Source organism: Varanus komodoensis, unplaced genomic scaffold, assembly GCF_004798865.1.
Source record: "Varanus komodoensis strain SLA01 unplaced genomic scaffold, ASM479886v1 scaffold32, whole genome shotgun sequence".
NCBI lineage: Eukaryota > Metazoa > Chordata > Lepidosauria > Squamata > Varanidae > Varanus > Varanus komodoensis.
Genome location: NW_025335798.1, coordinates 19664798 through 19677671, shown reverse-complemented (window position 1 = coordinate 19677671; position 12874 = coordinate 19664798). Strand labels below are relative to the sequence as shown.

Genomic DNA, 12874 nt, shown 5'->3' with positions numbered 1-12874 from the left:
AGGTTCAGACATCACAACAACCTGCACATTGACAAAGAGCAAAACTGCAACTGGAAACAGTTTCTACCAAAAGGCAAAAACTTAATGACACAGAGAAGGACAGAGACAATACGCCCTGGAGAGAGAGGGTATTCAGCATGGTTAAAAGGCTCTCTATGTCTTACATAGTATGCCTATTGTATTTTTTAAATAAGTTTTATTTGAGAAATTATAATCCTAAAAAACAAAAAGAAAACTACAAACAACATCCATCGTCAAAAATATCGAGCCCGCTGGGTCAGCCTCCACACCCTTCTTTTTCCATTTATGATAACTTAAAAACGTATTTAAATCTATGTGAAGTCCCGTATCTCTAGCCAATAATAAAAAGGTTCCCAAGTTTGATAGAAGTCAGTATTTTCCTTCTCCTTTAATGATAAAATCAATCTATCCATTTCTGCCAGTCTAGAATCTTTTTCTTTCTTTTTTTCGAGTCAGTTCACTGGTGGCTAGTGCTTCACTTTTCCAATGTTGAGCGAATGATATCCTCACTGCAGTAATTACATGTAAAATCAAATACATTTCTTGTTTACTAATGTCCTCTGGTATAATGCCTAATAAAAAAAAAAAAAACTTCAGGTATAAGTATGCCTATTGTATCTATTGGTCTTGGGTTGGTCATGTGCAGACAATCCTTTAGAATAGTTACTCATCCTCCAATTTACTAAGACTACCAGGACTAATTATAGCATGTTTGGTCACATTTTTCTTACATGATTTAAATTTTAAAAATCTCTGCATACCTTCAAATGGGGTAATTTCAACCTACTCCCTTGTGCCTGTATGCTGACAACATTCAGCAGGGGAATATTTGTCTTTTATCTTTCTCAACCTGGTGAGCTATCTTATGTTAATTAGGTAGCTCATGACCTGCCCAGTGACAGCTCGCCAAGCTGTTTCTTCTTCTCTTGACCCCTCAGGGCAAGATATTCTTCAGAAGCTTTTCTTGTGGCACTTCTGGTCTAAGAGATCATGAAGAGGAAGTTCCAGGAAAATAATTCTAGAACAGAACAGAACAAGCAACCTACGTAGTCATCTAAAAACAGGTTATGTATTTTGGGGATGCATAAGCAAAATCCCAAGGGGTATAGCTCAGAAGCCAAAGAATAATATGGCCAACAGGAGATTCTTCAGTCTTTATTTATTTATTATTTATTTTATTAAAACATTTCTATGCCGCCCCATTCGCCGAAGCCTCGGGGCGGCTCACAACATAAAATTAAAATACAAGAAATAACAATATAAAATAAGTCACCCTGGCCAGATAAAATAAGCAAATAATATTAACAATTAAAATTACGCTTAAATAAAAAGGTCTTCACCTGGCGTCGAAAAACAAATAACGACGGCGCCAGGTGGACCTCTCTGGGGAGCGCATTCCATAGATTGGGCGCCACCGCAGAGAAAGCCCTCCTCCGAGTACCTACCCTCCTAATTTCTTTCATGGAGGGTTCCTGGAGAAGGGCCTCTCCCGTTGATCTCAAGGGGCAGGCGGGCGTATATGGATGTAAGCGCACCTTCAGGTAACCAGGACCCAAGCCGTTTAGGGCTTTATAGGTCATTACCAACACCTTGAATTGGGCCTGGACTTCAATGGGAAGCCAGTGAAGCTGACGGAGGACTGGAGTCATGTGAACATAACACCCAGTCCCCGTCAGCAGCCTGGCAGCTCTATTTTGAACCAATTGAAGTATCCAGACCGTCTTCAAGGGTAGCCCCATGTAGAGCACGTCAAGGCGGGAAGTCGGGAAGGCGGGAAATCACCAGCGCGTGTGTCACTGTCACCAGGCAGTCGTACTCCAGGTAGGGGCGCAGCTGATGAATCAGCCGAAGCTGAAGGAAAGCGCTCCTCGCCACTGCTGTCATCTGAGCTTCCAATGAAAGCTCCGGGTCGAGGAGCACTCCCAGGCTGCGGACCTTATCCCTAAGATGGAATGCAACCCCATTCAGGACTAGGTTCAATTCACCCTCTCCGAAGCCCGATCCGCCAACCAACAGGACCTCCGTCTTGTCTGGATTGAGCTTCAGTTTATTGGCCCTCATCCAGCCCATTACCTCGGCCAGGCACTGGTTCAGTACAGCCACTGCCTCACCTGGATTGGTGGAAAACGAGAGGTAGAGCTGGGTATCATCAGCGTACTGATGATTCCGCAGCGCACACCTCCTGATGACCTCTCCCAGCGGTTTCATGTAGATGTTAAACAGCAAAGGGAACAAAATGGACCCCTGTGGTACTCCATGGCATAGCTGCCAGGGTGCAGAGCCATAGTCCCCCAGCACCACCTTCTGGAACCGGCCATTGAGATAGGAGCGGAACCACTGCAAAGCAGTGCCTCCGACCCCCAGTCCTGCTAGCCTATCCAGAAGGATACCATGGTCGATGGTATCGAAAGCCGCTGAGAGGTCCAGGAGAACCAACAGGGACGCACTCCCCCTGTCTTTCTCCCTACACAGGTCATAGTACAGGGCGACCAAGACAGATTCAGTACCGTACCCGGGTCTGAAGCCAGACTGAAATGGGTCCAGATAATCAGTTTCATCCAAGAGAGCTTGGAGTTGTCCCGCCACCAGCCGCTCTAACACCTTGCCCAGAAACGGGATGTTGGCCACTGGTCTATAATTAGTGGCCATCTCTGGATCCAGTGACACTTTCTTCAGGACCGGTCGGACTACCGCCTCCTTTAAAGGGGCAGGCACCCGACCCTCCCTTAGAGAAGTGTTAACCACTTCCAAGATCCAGATCCCAATCCCGTGCTTGGAATTATTTATTAACCAAGATGGGCAAGGGTCCAATGGGCAAGTGGTGGAACGTACTCGTTCAAGCACCTTGTCCACATCATTGGGCCGCAATAACTGAAATTCATCCAATAATTCTGGACCAGATGGCAGCATTGGTGTCTCCCCAGAAACCTCTGATTCACTAGCGGTGTCTAGCTCATGACAAATGTGAGCGATTTTCTCCCTGAAATGTATGGCAAAGTCATCACAGCAGGCCTTTGAGGGTGGAACCAGATCTTTCTTAGGACCTGGACAAACCAGGCCTTGCACCACTCGAAAAAGCTCCGCTGGACGGCATTTTGAGGAGGCAATGGAAACGGGAAAAAACCTCTTTTTCACTGCCCTCACCGCCACAGCATAGGCCCGATAATGGGCTCTCAAGTGTGTTCGGTCAGATTCATCCCGTGATCTCCTCCACCTACGCTCTAGCCATCTCCCAACCTGCTTCATCACCCGCAAGGTGTATACCAAGGGGAAGAGCAGGTTCTGCCCGGTGGGAGAGGATGCTTAGGAGCGATCGTGTCCACAGCCATGGTCATCTCCCCGTTCCACAGTTCGACCAGAGCCTCGACAGGAGCACCAGTCTTGTCAGCCGGAAACTCCCCCAGGGCCTTCAGGAATCCATCCGGATCCATCCGGCTCCGGGGGCGGACCCACACAATCGGGTCCGCACCCTTGCAGAGGGAGAGGTCGCTCTCAAGCACAAACCTCACCAGGAGGTGATCTGACCATGACAGGGGAGTCAAACATAAGTTCCTCACCCTCAGGTCATCCTCTTCCTGCCCCGTCGAGAAAACCAGGTCCAGAGTGTGTCCACGTTCATGGGTCAGGCTGATGACGTGTTGAGACAGGCCCATGGCCGTCATAGAGGCCATGAAGTCCTGAGCCGCCCCGGTCAGTCCAGACTCGGCATGGAGATTGAAGTCCCCCAGGACCAACATCCTGGGGGTCCTCAACACCAGGTCCGAGACGGTCTCTGTCAGCTCAGATAGGGAGACTGCTGGGCATAAGGGTGCACGGTACACCAACAGAATCCCCAGTCTGTCTCGGTTGCCCAACACCAAGTAGAGGCACTCCAGCCCTGGTCTCGAAGGGACCGGAAGTCCCGTGAGAGAGATGGAGGCTCGGTAAACCAAAGCGACTCCCCCTCCCCTCCCTTCTGGACGTGAACAGTGCTGAACCAGATACCCAGGCGGGCACAGTTGAGAGAGGGTGACATCCCCCCCCCCGGCCCAGGTTTCCATTATGCAAGCCAGGTCGGCCCCCCATCCACAATCAAGTCATGGATGAGGGAAGATTTATTATTCCTAGGTCCTTTTTGCATTTGTCCTCCTCCTAAGCAAGAAGAAGGTCAACAGAATTACTTTTCCTCTCCTTTCTTTGTGAGGTCCACGCGTCAATCTTTGAAAGAGGACAAAACGAGACTCATTGCCTGGTAGAACTCAGCTGGATCCTGTTTCCTCAGAGAGATTAGGAGAATTTGCTTTCCTGTCACTGTTTTCTCAGTCAGTGTACACTTCTGTTGAAAGAGGATGGGTCAAAGTTACTGCTGCTGAGTTACATTTCTCAATCAGGTCACATTTTCTCCTCTCTTTTGAAAATAAAAAGGAGAATGTTGCAGCTGCTGCCCATTGTTCTTCTTGAAGGTCCTTTTTGAATGTCGTTTCATTCTTTACAAAAATTGAAAAACGATTGTATCTCAGGATACTGCAATCACTCTGTTATTACAAATCATAGCATTATGCTGTGCGTTTGTTTCACAAGTGTGTTTCTGCTGTTTTATTATCAGGTACCCTAATCTGGTGCTTTCAGTGTTTTGAAAGTTCCTGGCTCTTTTTTCTGTGAAACTTAAGTCTATGCTTTTTTTCCCTCTCCTGAAAATGTTCCTCGCTGTATTTTTATGATATACTTATTCCACAGCTTCTCCGTATATAACAGGCATTCAAAATACAGCTTTAACATATAAAGCCCTATATAGCTTGGGACCAAGCTACCTGGAAGAACATTTTTTGCAATATAGGCCTGCCCATTCTTAAGCTGCACTTTCTGGATACCCCCTTCCTCCAAGACTTTCCTTCAGAGGTGCATTTGGTGGCAATACAAAACAAAACAAAAACCCCCTCTTTGCCATAGAAGGATTCCCCCTCTCCCTCTCCCAGTCATTCCTCCATCAGGCAAAAGCAAAAACAAAAAAATGCTTTATTCAAGCAGCCTCCTGGTGCGTAAGCAGTTCTTTTAGCTGCATTTTTACACAGTTATTGTTGTGTTTACTACTTTTGATTATTGTATTTTTATTGATTTTGTTAATGATTGCACACCTCACTGAGTGTCAATTTTGCAAGAAAGATGAGGAAAATCAAGTAAATAATAATACTCAGGCTAAGAAACTTCAGGGGCAATACTATGGGGTCTGGCATCTTCTGGGTAAGAGATCACTAGATACTTGACCAGTTGAATCCAGATTTACAACAGATATTCTCCACCCTCTCCTGTTGCACAGTGAGGAGATCCTGCTAAATCGTGTGATCTGTGATGTGGAGGATCCCCACAGACTGAGCTTAGAGAATTTCTATAAGAGAGCCGTTTCTCTTGCACAAGAGGTACTCTGTATCTAACCTGTCATGTTTTCGTATTTGCTTCATTACTTTATTTGCACCCCAAAAGAAACATAAATCAAGGCAGCTTACCATCACAAATAAAACATAATTAAAACAATACAAAAACCAAGGCATAAATCACAAGTAAAACACAACAGTGGGAATAAAACTAGCATCGAACCCAACAGTCCTCTTCGTATTCTAGATGTCTGCTTTAATAAGGTTGCCAGCCAGTGAATGAGTAGCAGAGGCTAGCCTTCTTTAGCAGGGTTTAGCAACCTGGAAATGACCAATGAGAAGACTCTCTTTCATATTGCCACTATACTTGTCTGAGAAATGCATTTCTCTTTCTTTTGAAACCAGAATTTAATCTTTCCAGATTGAATTCAAATTTGGACACACTAGGATGTCAAAGGTGGTATATTTTTGAGCTTGCAATTTCATTTGCAGATGAAAAGTTGTGGTTTGACAGTATCCATATATTTGAAAATGTACTTTCATAAAATGTGCACAAATAAACTTAAGACAATTGGAGAAAAATGCATACATTTCAAAGGCATGCACATTTTGGGGGAAAAACTATATGCGAAATTCACAATCTGATGCAGACTGGAGTTGGAATAAGCCTCAGGATAAAATTTGAAGAATTTTGCAGATTTGCACATTTCTAATTGCCACCAGAATTGACTTTGATGTTGCTCAAATGGGAGAAGGTGGACTTTCAAGTAGTAGGGGTTTATATACACTTTGAATGCTGCCTAGAAACACAATACAGAACCAGTGCCTAGTGGGAACAAAGGGAACAGGCACTCCTGTAAATGATCTGCATCAGATTCAACACCTAGTAAAACTTGCATATATCACCAGGATAGACTCCCACTCCCAGCTAGAGCAAAAATTCTCTATGAAGTAAGTGTATAGTCTGCCCTTAGAGGAACCCACCAACTGAGCAACTGAGATAATAAGAAGGAAGGGCACTGCACATCCAGTGATAAGAGAGAACCCTCACAGAAGGGAAAATGGACGAAGGCAATTGATCTGCAGGGACATGTAAAGTATTCATCACTAGCAAACAAGAGATCTGGAACAGTGGGCAGCCACACTCCAATGTATATGAAAAGATGAAGAGTTTTTGGACAGAACATAGCATTTGTAAGGAATGCTTTAATGAAGTGTGTGTGTGTGTGGGGGGGGGGGGTCTCAGTGGCCTAAATGACCCCTTCTAACTCCATGATTCAGGATCATCTCTTGCTAAAGACTGTGGGTTTTGTAGTTTCCCATGTCTTTTGAACTGAGGGCAGCAAGGACAGAATTTAGAAAGCCATTCTGCACTTCGGAATGGAAATGATAATGGTTACTGAGCATATGATTACTAAACCATGATTACTGATTCTCCAGATTTTGCAATGTAGGTCTCTGCTCAAGAAAACTACAATGTGTATGACACGCATAATTATAAAAAAAAGTATTTCGAAATATTTACTTCCTTTTAATGCTGTTCAAAATATATATTGAAATGACTTTTTAACAAATCAAAGGAAACAGCCAAAACAAGACAGAATAGATTTACAAATGAATGTATGTGAAACCAACACGGACTAAAAATAGGCGAGTCTGTAGATGGAAGACTTACTCTTTGTCAAAATGTAGCAATTTATAGGAATCATAACTTGTCTTCTACTTAGTATTTTTCTGCTCTGATCCATGAATCAAACACCTGACCTGCCTCCTTCAAATTTACTCCGTACAGCCTCATATTTATCGCGTAAGTAGGGTTTTTTCCATGGTACTCAAGAGTCTCTCCTCCTTTTACTGCAAGCTAATGCACTAGCATCACTGGGTAGAAATTTGATGGATATGTTTCCTTATAAACTGAAGGTTGTTCAGGAGTTTGTAGAATTTTAGAACCCTTTCAAGAAGTCATATAAATGTTTGATGCAGAGCACCCAAAATACACAGTAGGAAGACTTCCCTTAGCAAATGAGAACATCTGAGGAAGTAAGCTTACAACTGTCGTATTTAAGGGAGCAAGATTTATGTAGAGCTATAGGTTGTATAAAGCACTTACGTGCATGCTATAGCTCATGTTTGTTCAGTGCAGCCAGGATGTTTCATTCTGAAGGCTTGTTCATCTCCTCCCTGCAAGGCAGTGACAGCAAGTAGGGATGATATAGCTTTTGCCATAGAATTGTTTGTAGAATGTTAGGGCTTCTTCCATTTTGTAAGAAAACTCTTCGTGCACTTTGCTAACAATGTATACACCATATATTTGTATATCATTTAAAGCATTTTATCCTATTATTCAACCAAAAGAGCTTCCCAGAGCAGCTTACCATAAAACAGTAAACAAAACAGCCCCTCCTTGTAGACTTACAATGTACAAAAGGATATCTATCTGGATATCTATTGTTACTAACCTAATGCTATGAAACTAATATGAAATGACATTTGGCAGCGTTTTCTTGCCTGACAAGCCAGATAGCCATTTCTGTCAGACTGAGTATCTTGTGCCATAGCAACAGAAGAAATAACACAATTAGTTTCAGTCCAGGTAGTAACAGGCATTTATGGCTCTGAACAGGCTTGCACAATGACCATCATTTTAAACATTAATTCTTGCATTTTCAAGTATTATGCAAACACATTGGTGTTTAATAGCTAGTTCAAGAAGAGGTTTTGTGAGTATGACTACATTTTAAGGTATCCATAGTTACATTCAACTTATGCTAAGAGGTCACTTTTAATAAAATCCCTGACAGAAGAATTTTAATTTGATATTAAAGGTATCTGGAATAACATGCAGTGATATAATTTGTATTTAGTCTGCTTCTCAGAATAGTGAAAGATTTGGGAGAAGTGCTACTTTTAGGAGAAATACTGCTTTACTGTTGGAACTGATCTTGGTTTATAAATAAATTAATCACAAGATTTCTTAATGTATCAGTGTTACTGGTTTCACTAAGAAGCTATAATAAAATTATTGTTATCCATTGGCATCCCCTTTTTGTATTAGCCACACCTGAATGGACCATGGGTGCAAAAATAAATGCCTTGCATGCAGAAGTTAAGTTTCAATCCTTTGCAGTGTCCCCTCTTAAAAGTACCAAGCAGAAAGTACCTGGAAGACTTCTGCTTGAGATCTAGAAAAGCTACTTCCAGTCAGAGTAGACTATGCCAGCTCAGAATAGACTGACCTGGTACAAGGCAGCTTTCTACATGTCAGCATGTCCAAGTAATGAGAAGCCAATCCATACTTATTGCAATAAGCACATATCCATGTGTCTACCAGAAATGGTCGATCCAAAAGTCACTTGGTATCTCTCCAAGGGATTCATACCTCTCATTTCATTAAAATGAACTTTTTAGCAACCATAATAATTATAGTTATGTAATTAAATGAACAGTAAGTGTTTAGGAATAAAAGATTCTAGGAACCACCTAATAGGTTTTTACTGCTCACCAGAAGTGGGTTAATTTGCTGTACAGCAAATTACCTCTGTCCAGTTGCCATAGAGTAAGCAAAGCCTTTGAACATTGAAATTGGGAGATTCAGAGTGTGAACTTACCTGCTTAGGACTTCTAAAGCGACTGTGAGCTGAAACACCCATGATTTATTTATCTGGGATATTTCTAACCCACCCAATCGCTGTGCATCTCTGGACAGCTTACAAAACATGTTCAATAAATACAACAATATAAAAGATCATAACTACACCAACAGAGATGGGCCTAATCACCACCTCCTTTAAAGGGGCGGGAACCCAGCCCTCCCTCAATGAGGCAATGATGACCTCCTGGACCCAGATACCAATCCCGTGTTTGGCTTTAGTAAATAGCCACGAAGGGCAAGGGATGAGTAAGCAGGTGGTGGGACATACCAGTCCAAGCACCCTGTCCACATCAGCAGGCCACATCAACTGAAATTCCTCCAACAATGATGGACCAGACACCTCTGGACACCTCCTGTAATGGAACCCTATCAACAGTGGAGTCCAGCTTGTGACGAATCTGAATGATTTTCTCCTTAAAGTGCTGGGCAAAGTCATCACAGCAGGGTATCGATGGTGCCACTGGATCTTTTTTAGGGCCAGGATGTATCAGGCCATGTACCACTGAAAAAAGCTCTGCTGGACGGCACTGTGAAGAGGCAATGGAAGCGGAGAAGTATTGCTTCTTTGCTGCCCTCACCACCACAGCATAAGCTCAATAAGGAACACATAAGTGTGTTCTGTCAGATTCATCCCATGATTTCTTCCTCCTGTGCTCTAATTGTCTCTCAGCCTGCTTCATCACCCATAACTCAGGTATTTACCATAGAGATGAGCAGGCTCTGCCTGGCGGGGGAGGATGCTTTGGAGTGATTGTGTCGATTGCTCTGGTCATTTCCTCATTCCACAAATCAACTAGAGCATCAACAGGAGCGCCAGCTTTATGAACTGGAAAATCCCCCAGAGCCCTCAGGAATCCATCAGGATCCATTTGGCTCTGAGGACGGACCATCTTAATGGGGTCCACACCCTTACAGAGGGAAAGGCCAGTCCCGAGCTCAAATCTCACAAGGAAGTGATCTGACCATGACAAGGGAGTCAAACACAAGTTACTCACTTCCAGATCACCATCTTCCTGCCCTGTTGAGAAAACCATGTCCAGAGTGTAACCTCATTCATGAGTCCGGCCAATGACATGTTGGGACAGCTGCATGGTCGTCATGGAAGCCATGAAGTCCTGCGCTGCCCTGATCAGAACAGTCTCGGCATGGAGATTGAAGTCCCCCAGGACCAACATCCTGGGGGTCCTCAACACCAGGTCCGAGACAATCTCCATCAGCTCAGGAAGGGTGTCTGATGGGCAGAAGGGTGCACAGTACACCAGTAGAATCCCTAATCTGTCTCAGTCACCCAGCTCCAGGTACAAATACTCCAGGGGACAGGAAGCCCTGTGAGGGAAACTGAAGATCGATAAACCAGGGTGAACCCCCTCCCGTCCCCCCCAGGGTGTGGCTGGTGCTGGATCAGATACCCAGGCGGGCATAGCTGAGTGAGGTCAATATCCTCCACTTCTCCCACCCAGGTCTCTGTAATGCAAGCCAGGTCAGCTCCCTCATCCACAAATAAATCATGGACTGACCTGGCATTCAGCAACAGCACCATCAGGCTTGATTCCAGTTGGGAGAATAACCAGAATTGGGGACAGATACCAAACATCTGATGTTGGAATCAGGGATCGCACTAGATTATCCCAGCTCCCAGCAGTGGTGTAGCTAAGTGATTTTAGACCCTAGATCCTTACAGTCTTTCAGGCTCCCCAATTTAAGGAAAGCAGAAAATAAGGGTGTTTGCACATCATGCTAAACCACCTTGAGCAGTGGGCTGGTAATTTGCTCTTTATTCCAACAGATGAGAGAGCACTTGGCAGCTAACTATAGAATGGTTCTGTCTCAGTTTTCCCACTACTCCCAGCATGTACCCCGGTGCCGTTGTGACTGTAACCCTTGTTCCTTATATCAGCACCCTTTCAGCAACTGGTCCAGTGATGTTGAAACCTCATGAAGGACTCAATCCCACACCAACATCAGCCAAATGCTCATCATTTTCTGAGTCCTCAGGACCACTGTAGCAGGTTCTCCTTTTTACTTTCTTGGTAATTCAACATATGACTATTTTCCCTACCCAGAGTCAGTAAAAGAATTTAAATAGTAAGTCATCTAGTCATTTTTAAAATGTCCATCAAAAGTCAAGTAGATGGTTGGCACATCACAGCTAATCTCCAGGAGTAAATCCCTGGCAAGTCACACCCATCTCAGCAGCCTTTTCCTGATCAACATGCCTACACAGAAGGAAGGCTCACAAGCTGTGTTCCTCACAAGCGAGTGCATGTGCGACTGCTGATAGGAATGCTTGGTGCTAGAAATTGCACTCTGTTCAAGTCTGCTGGCGATTTGTACAAATTGCACTGAGGGGAGGGCATGCTTTTGCACTGCACAAATGGAGTTGCTGTATTTGGAGGTTTTTATTATTGGCAATTTTATTGGCAACCAATGCTCATGATTTCAAGTCTGCCTGTCTACTGTGTAGCCCTGCAGATACACATTTCCCTCTGGTAAGTATCATTGTCAGTTTCGTCTTCCGCGCACACTACTTCTTTTAGCCTAGCAGAGACATATTATTTACTTGTCAAAACTTGTCAATTCCTTCATTCCTTCTTCACTCAATAAGACACAAAGTAGAAGATGAAGTTGTTGGATGGCCTTTTGTTAGGGGTGAAGTTATTCAACTAAAGCAGAAACAGGGAGCCTGATGTCGCTTTTGCCTAACTCCCCTCTGTCCCCCCAGCTCCATAAAAACACATCTATTTGTGTATCATTACCTGGTAAGTTCTTGGAGAAAGGGTAACAGAAAAGGATGTGTTGCTTGAGCTTCAGAGAGCTGTAGGCCGATTGCCGATGTCGATTGCCATGCGACCTGCAGTTCAGAATAGGCCCAAATATAAATCAGAGAAGAAATAGGCACAAGCTCAAAATCAGCAGCCTGGGGAAGCTCCCCAGTCATTTACATCTTCTCCTAATCTTCTTGTCAATCACAATCTGTTCCTTCTGACCATTTGTTCTTTGTACTTATCTTTGACTAAATAAGGCCTGCATTTCATTTCTTAGAAATCCTTTATTATACACACAGAATAAATTGTGCATATCAAATATGCACAATTTCTCATGTGCTCATGTGTTCTCCTGTGCTTGCTATGCAACCAGTATTCATTTATTTCCTACTAGGAGAGGACACCATAAAATAAGTAATCAAATTCAACATAGGAATGTGACTATAAGATAAAGCCAACAGTAAGTCATCAATCTAGATTACTGTTGCTTTGGGTTTGGATTCTAACACACCATGTACTCTAGTCATATTATTAATTGGATTACTAGTTAGGAGTTTTGAAAATAGAATACAAGGATAATAGGATATATTTACCATAATGAAGTGAAGGGAAAACCTAGGGTAGGTGGTGTTTCTCTGACCCATGCAGATATGAAACAGGGCATAATTTCCCAGACAATTCATTCTTGCTCATCACCATGATCTAAATGTCACCATTCAACTTGAAATGACACTAATTCTTTTCCTGTGGTACCTCTTTTACTTAAATCTATACTTGATATGTCCATCTTGCTGTATCTGTCAATAACATTGTAGAGTTTGAAAAGTGCAAGATGAATATCAATAGCTTGGGATTTAATTATACCATCTCAGCAGTAGCTTTATATCACCACCAGCCTTACATTCCTGACTTGATTGAACAGAAGAAACCCTAATATTCATTCAGAGGAACCATTTTCCTAATTGAAAGATAAAACAATGGATATGATTTCATTATAGCTATGAAGTGACCAAGAATTAGAAGAGGCAAAGGGTTTCTTGGGTTACTTAAGGCTAATACGGATAATACAGTCCTGAAGATAAAGT

General features: G+C 43.3%; 1 protein-coding gene across 1 annotated transcript in view; it reads left to right on the top strand.

The window, feature by feature from the left end:
* Positions 1–12874, top strand: part of LRP1B (LDL receptor related protein 1B) — a 730365-nt gene that overhangs the window by 220743 nt on the left and 496748 nt on the right. The gene's annotated exons all lie outside the window — the stretch shown is intronic.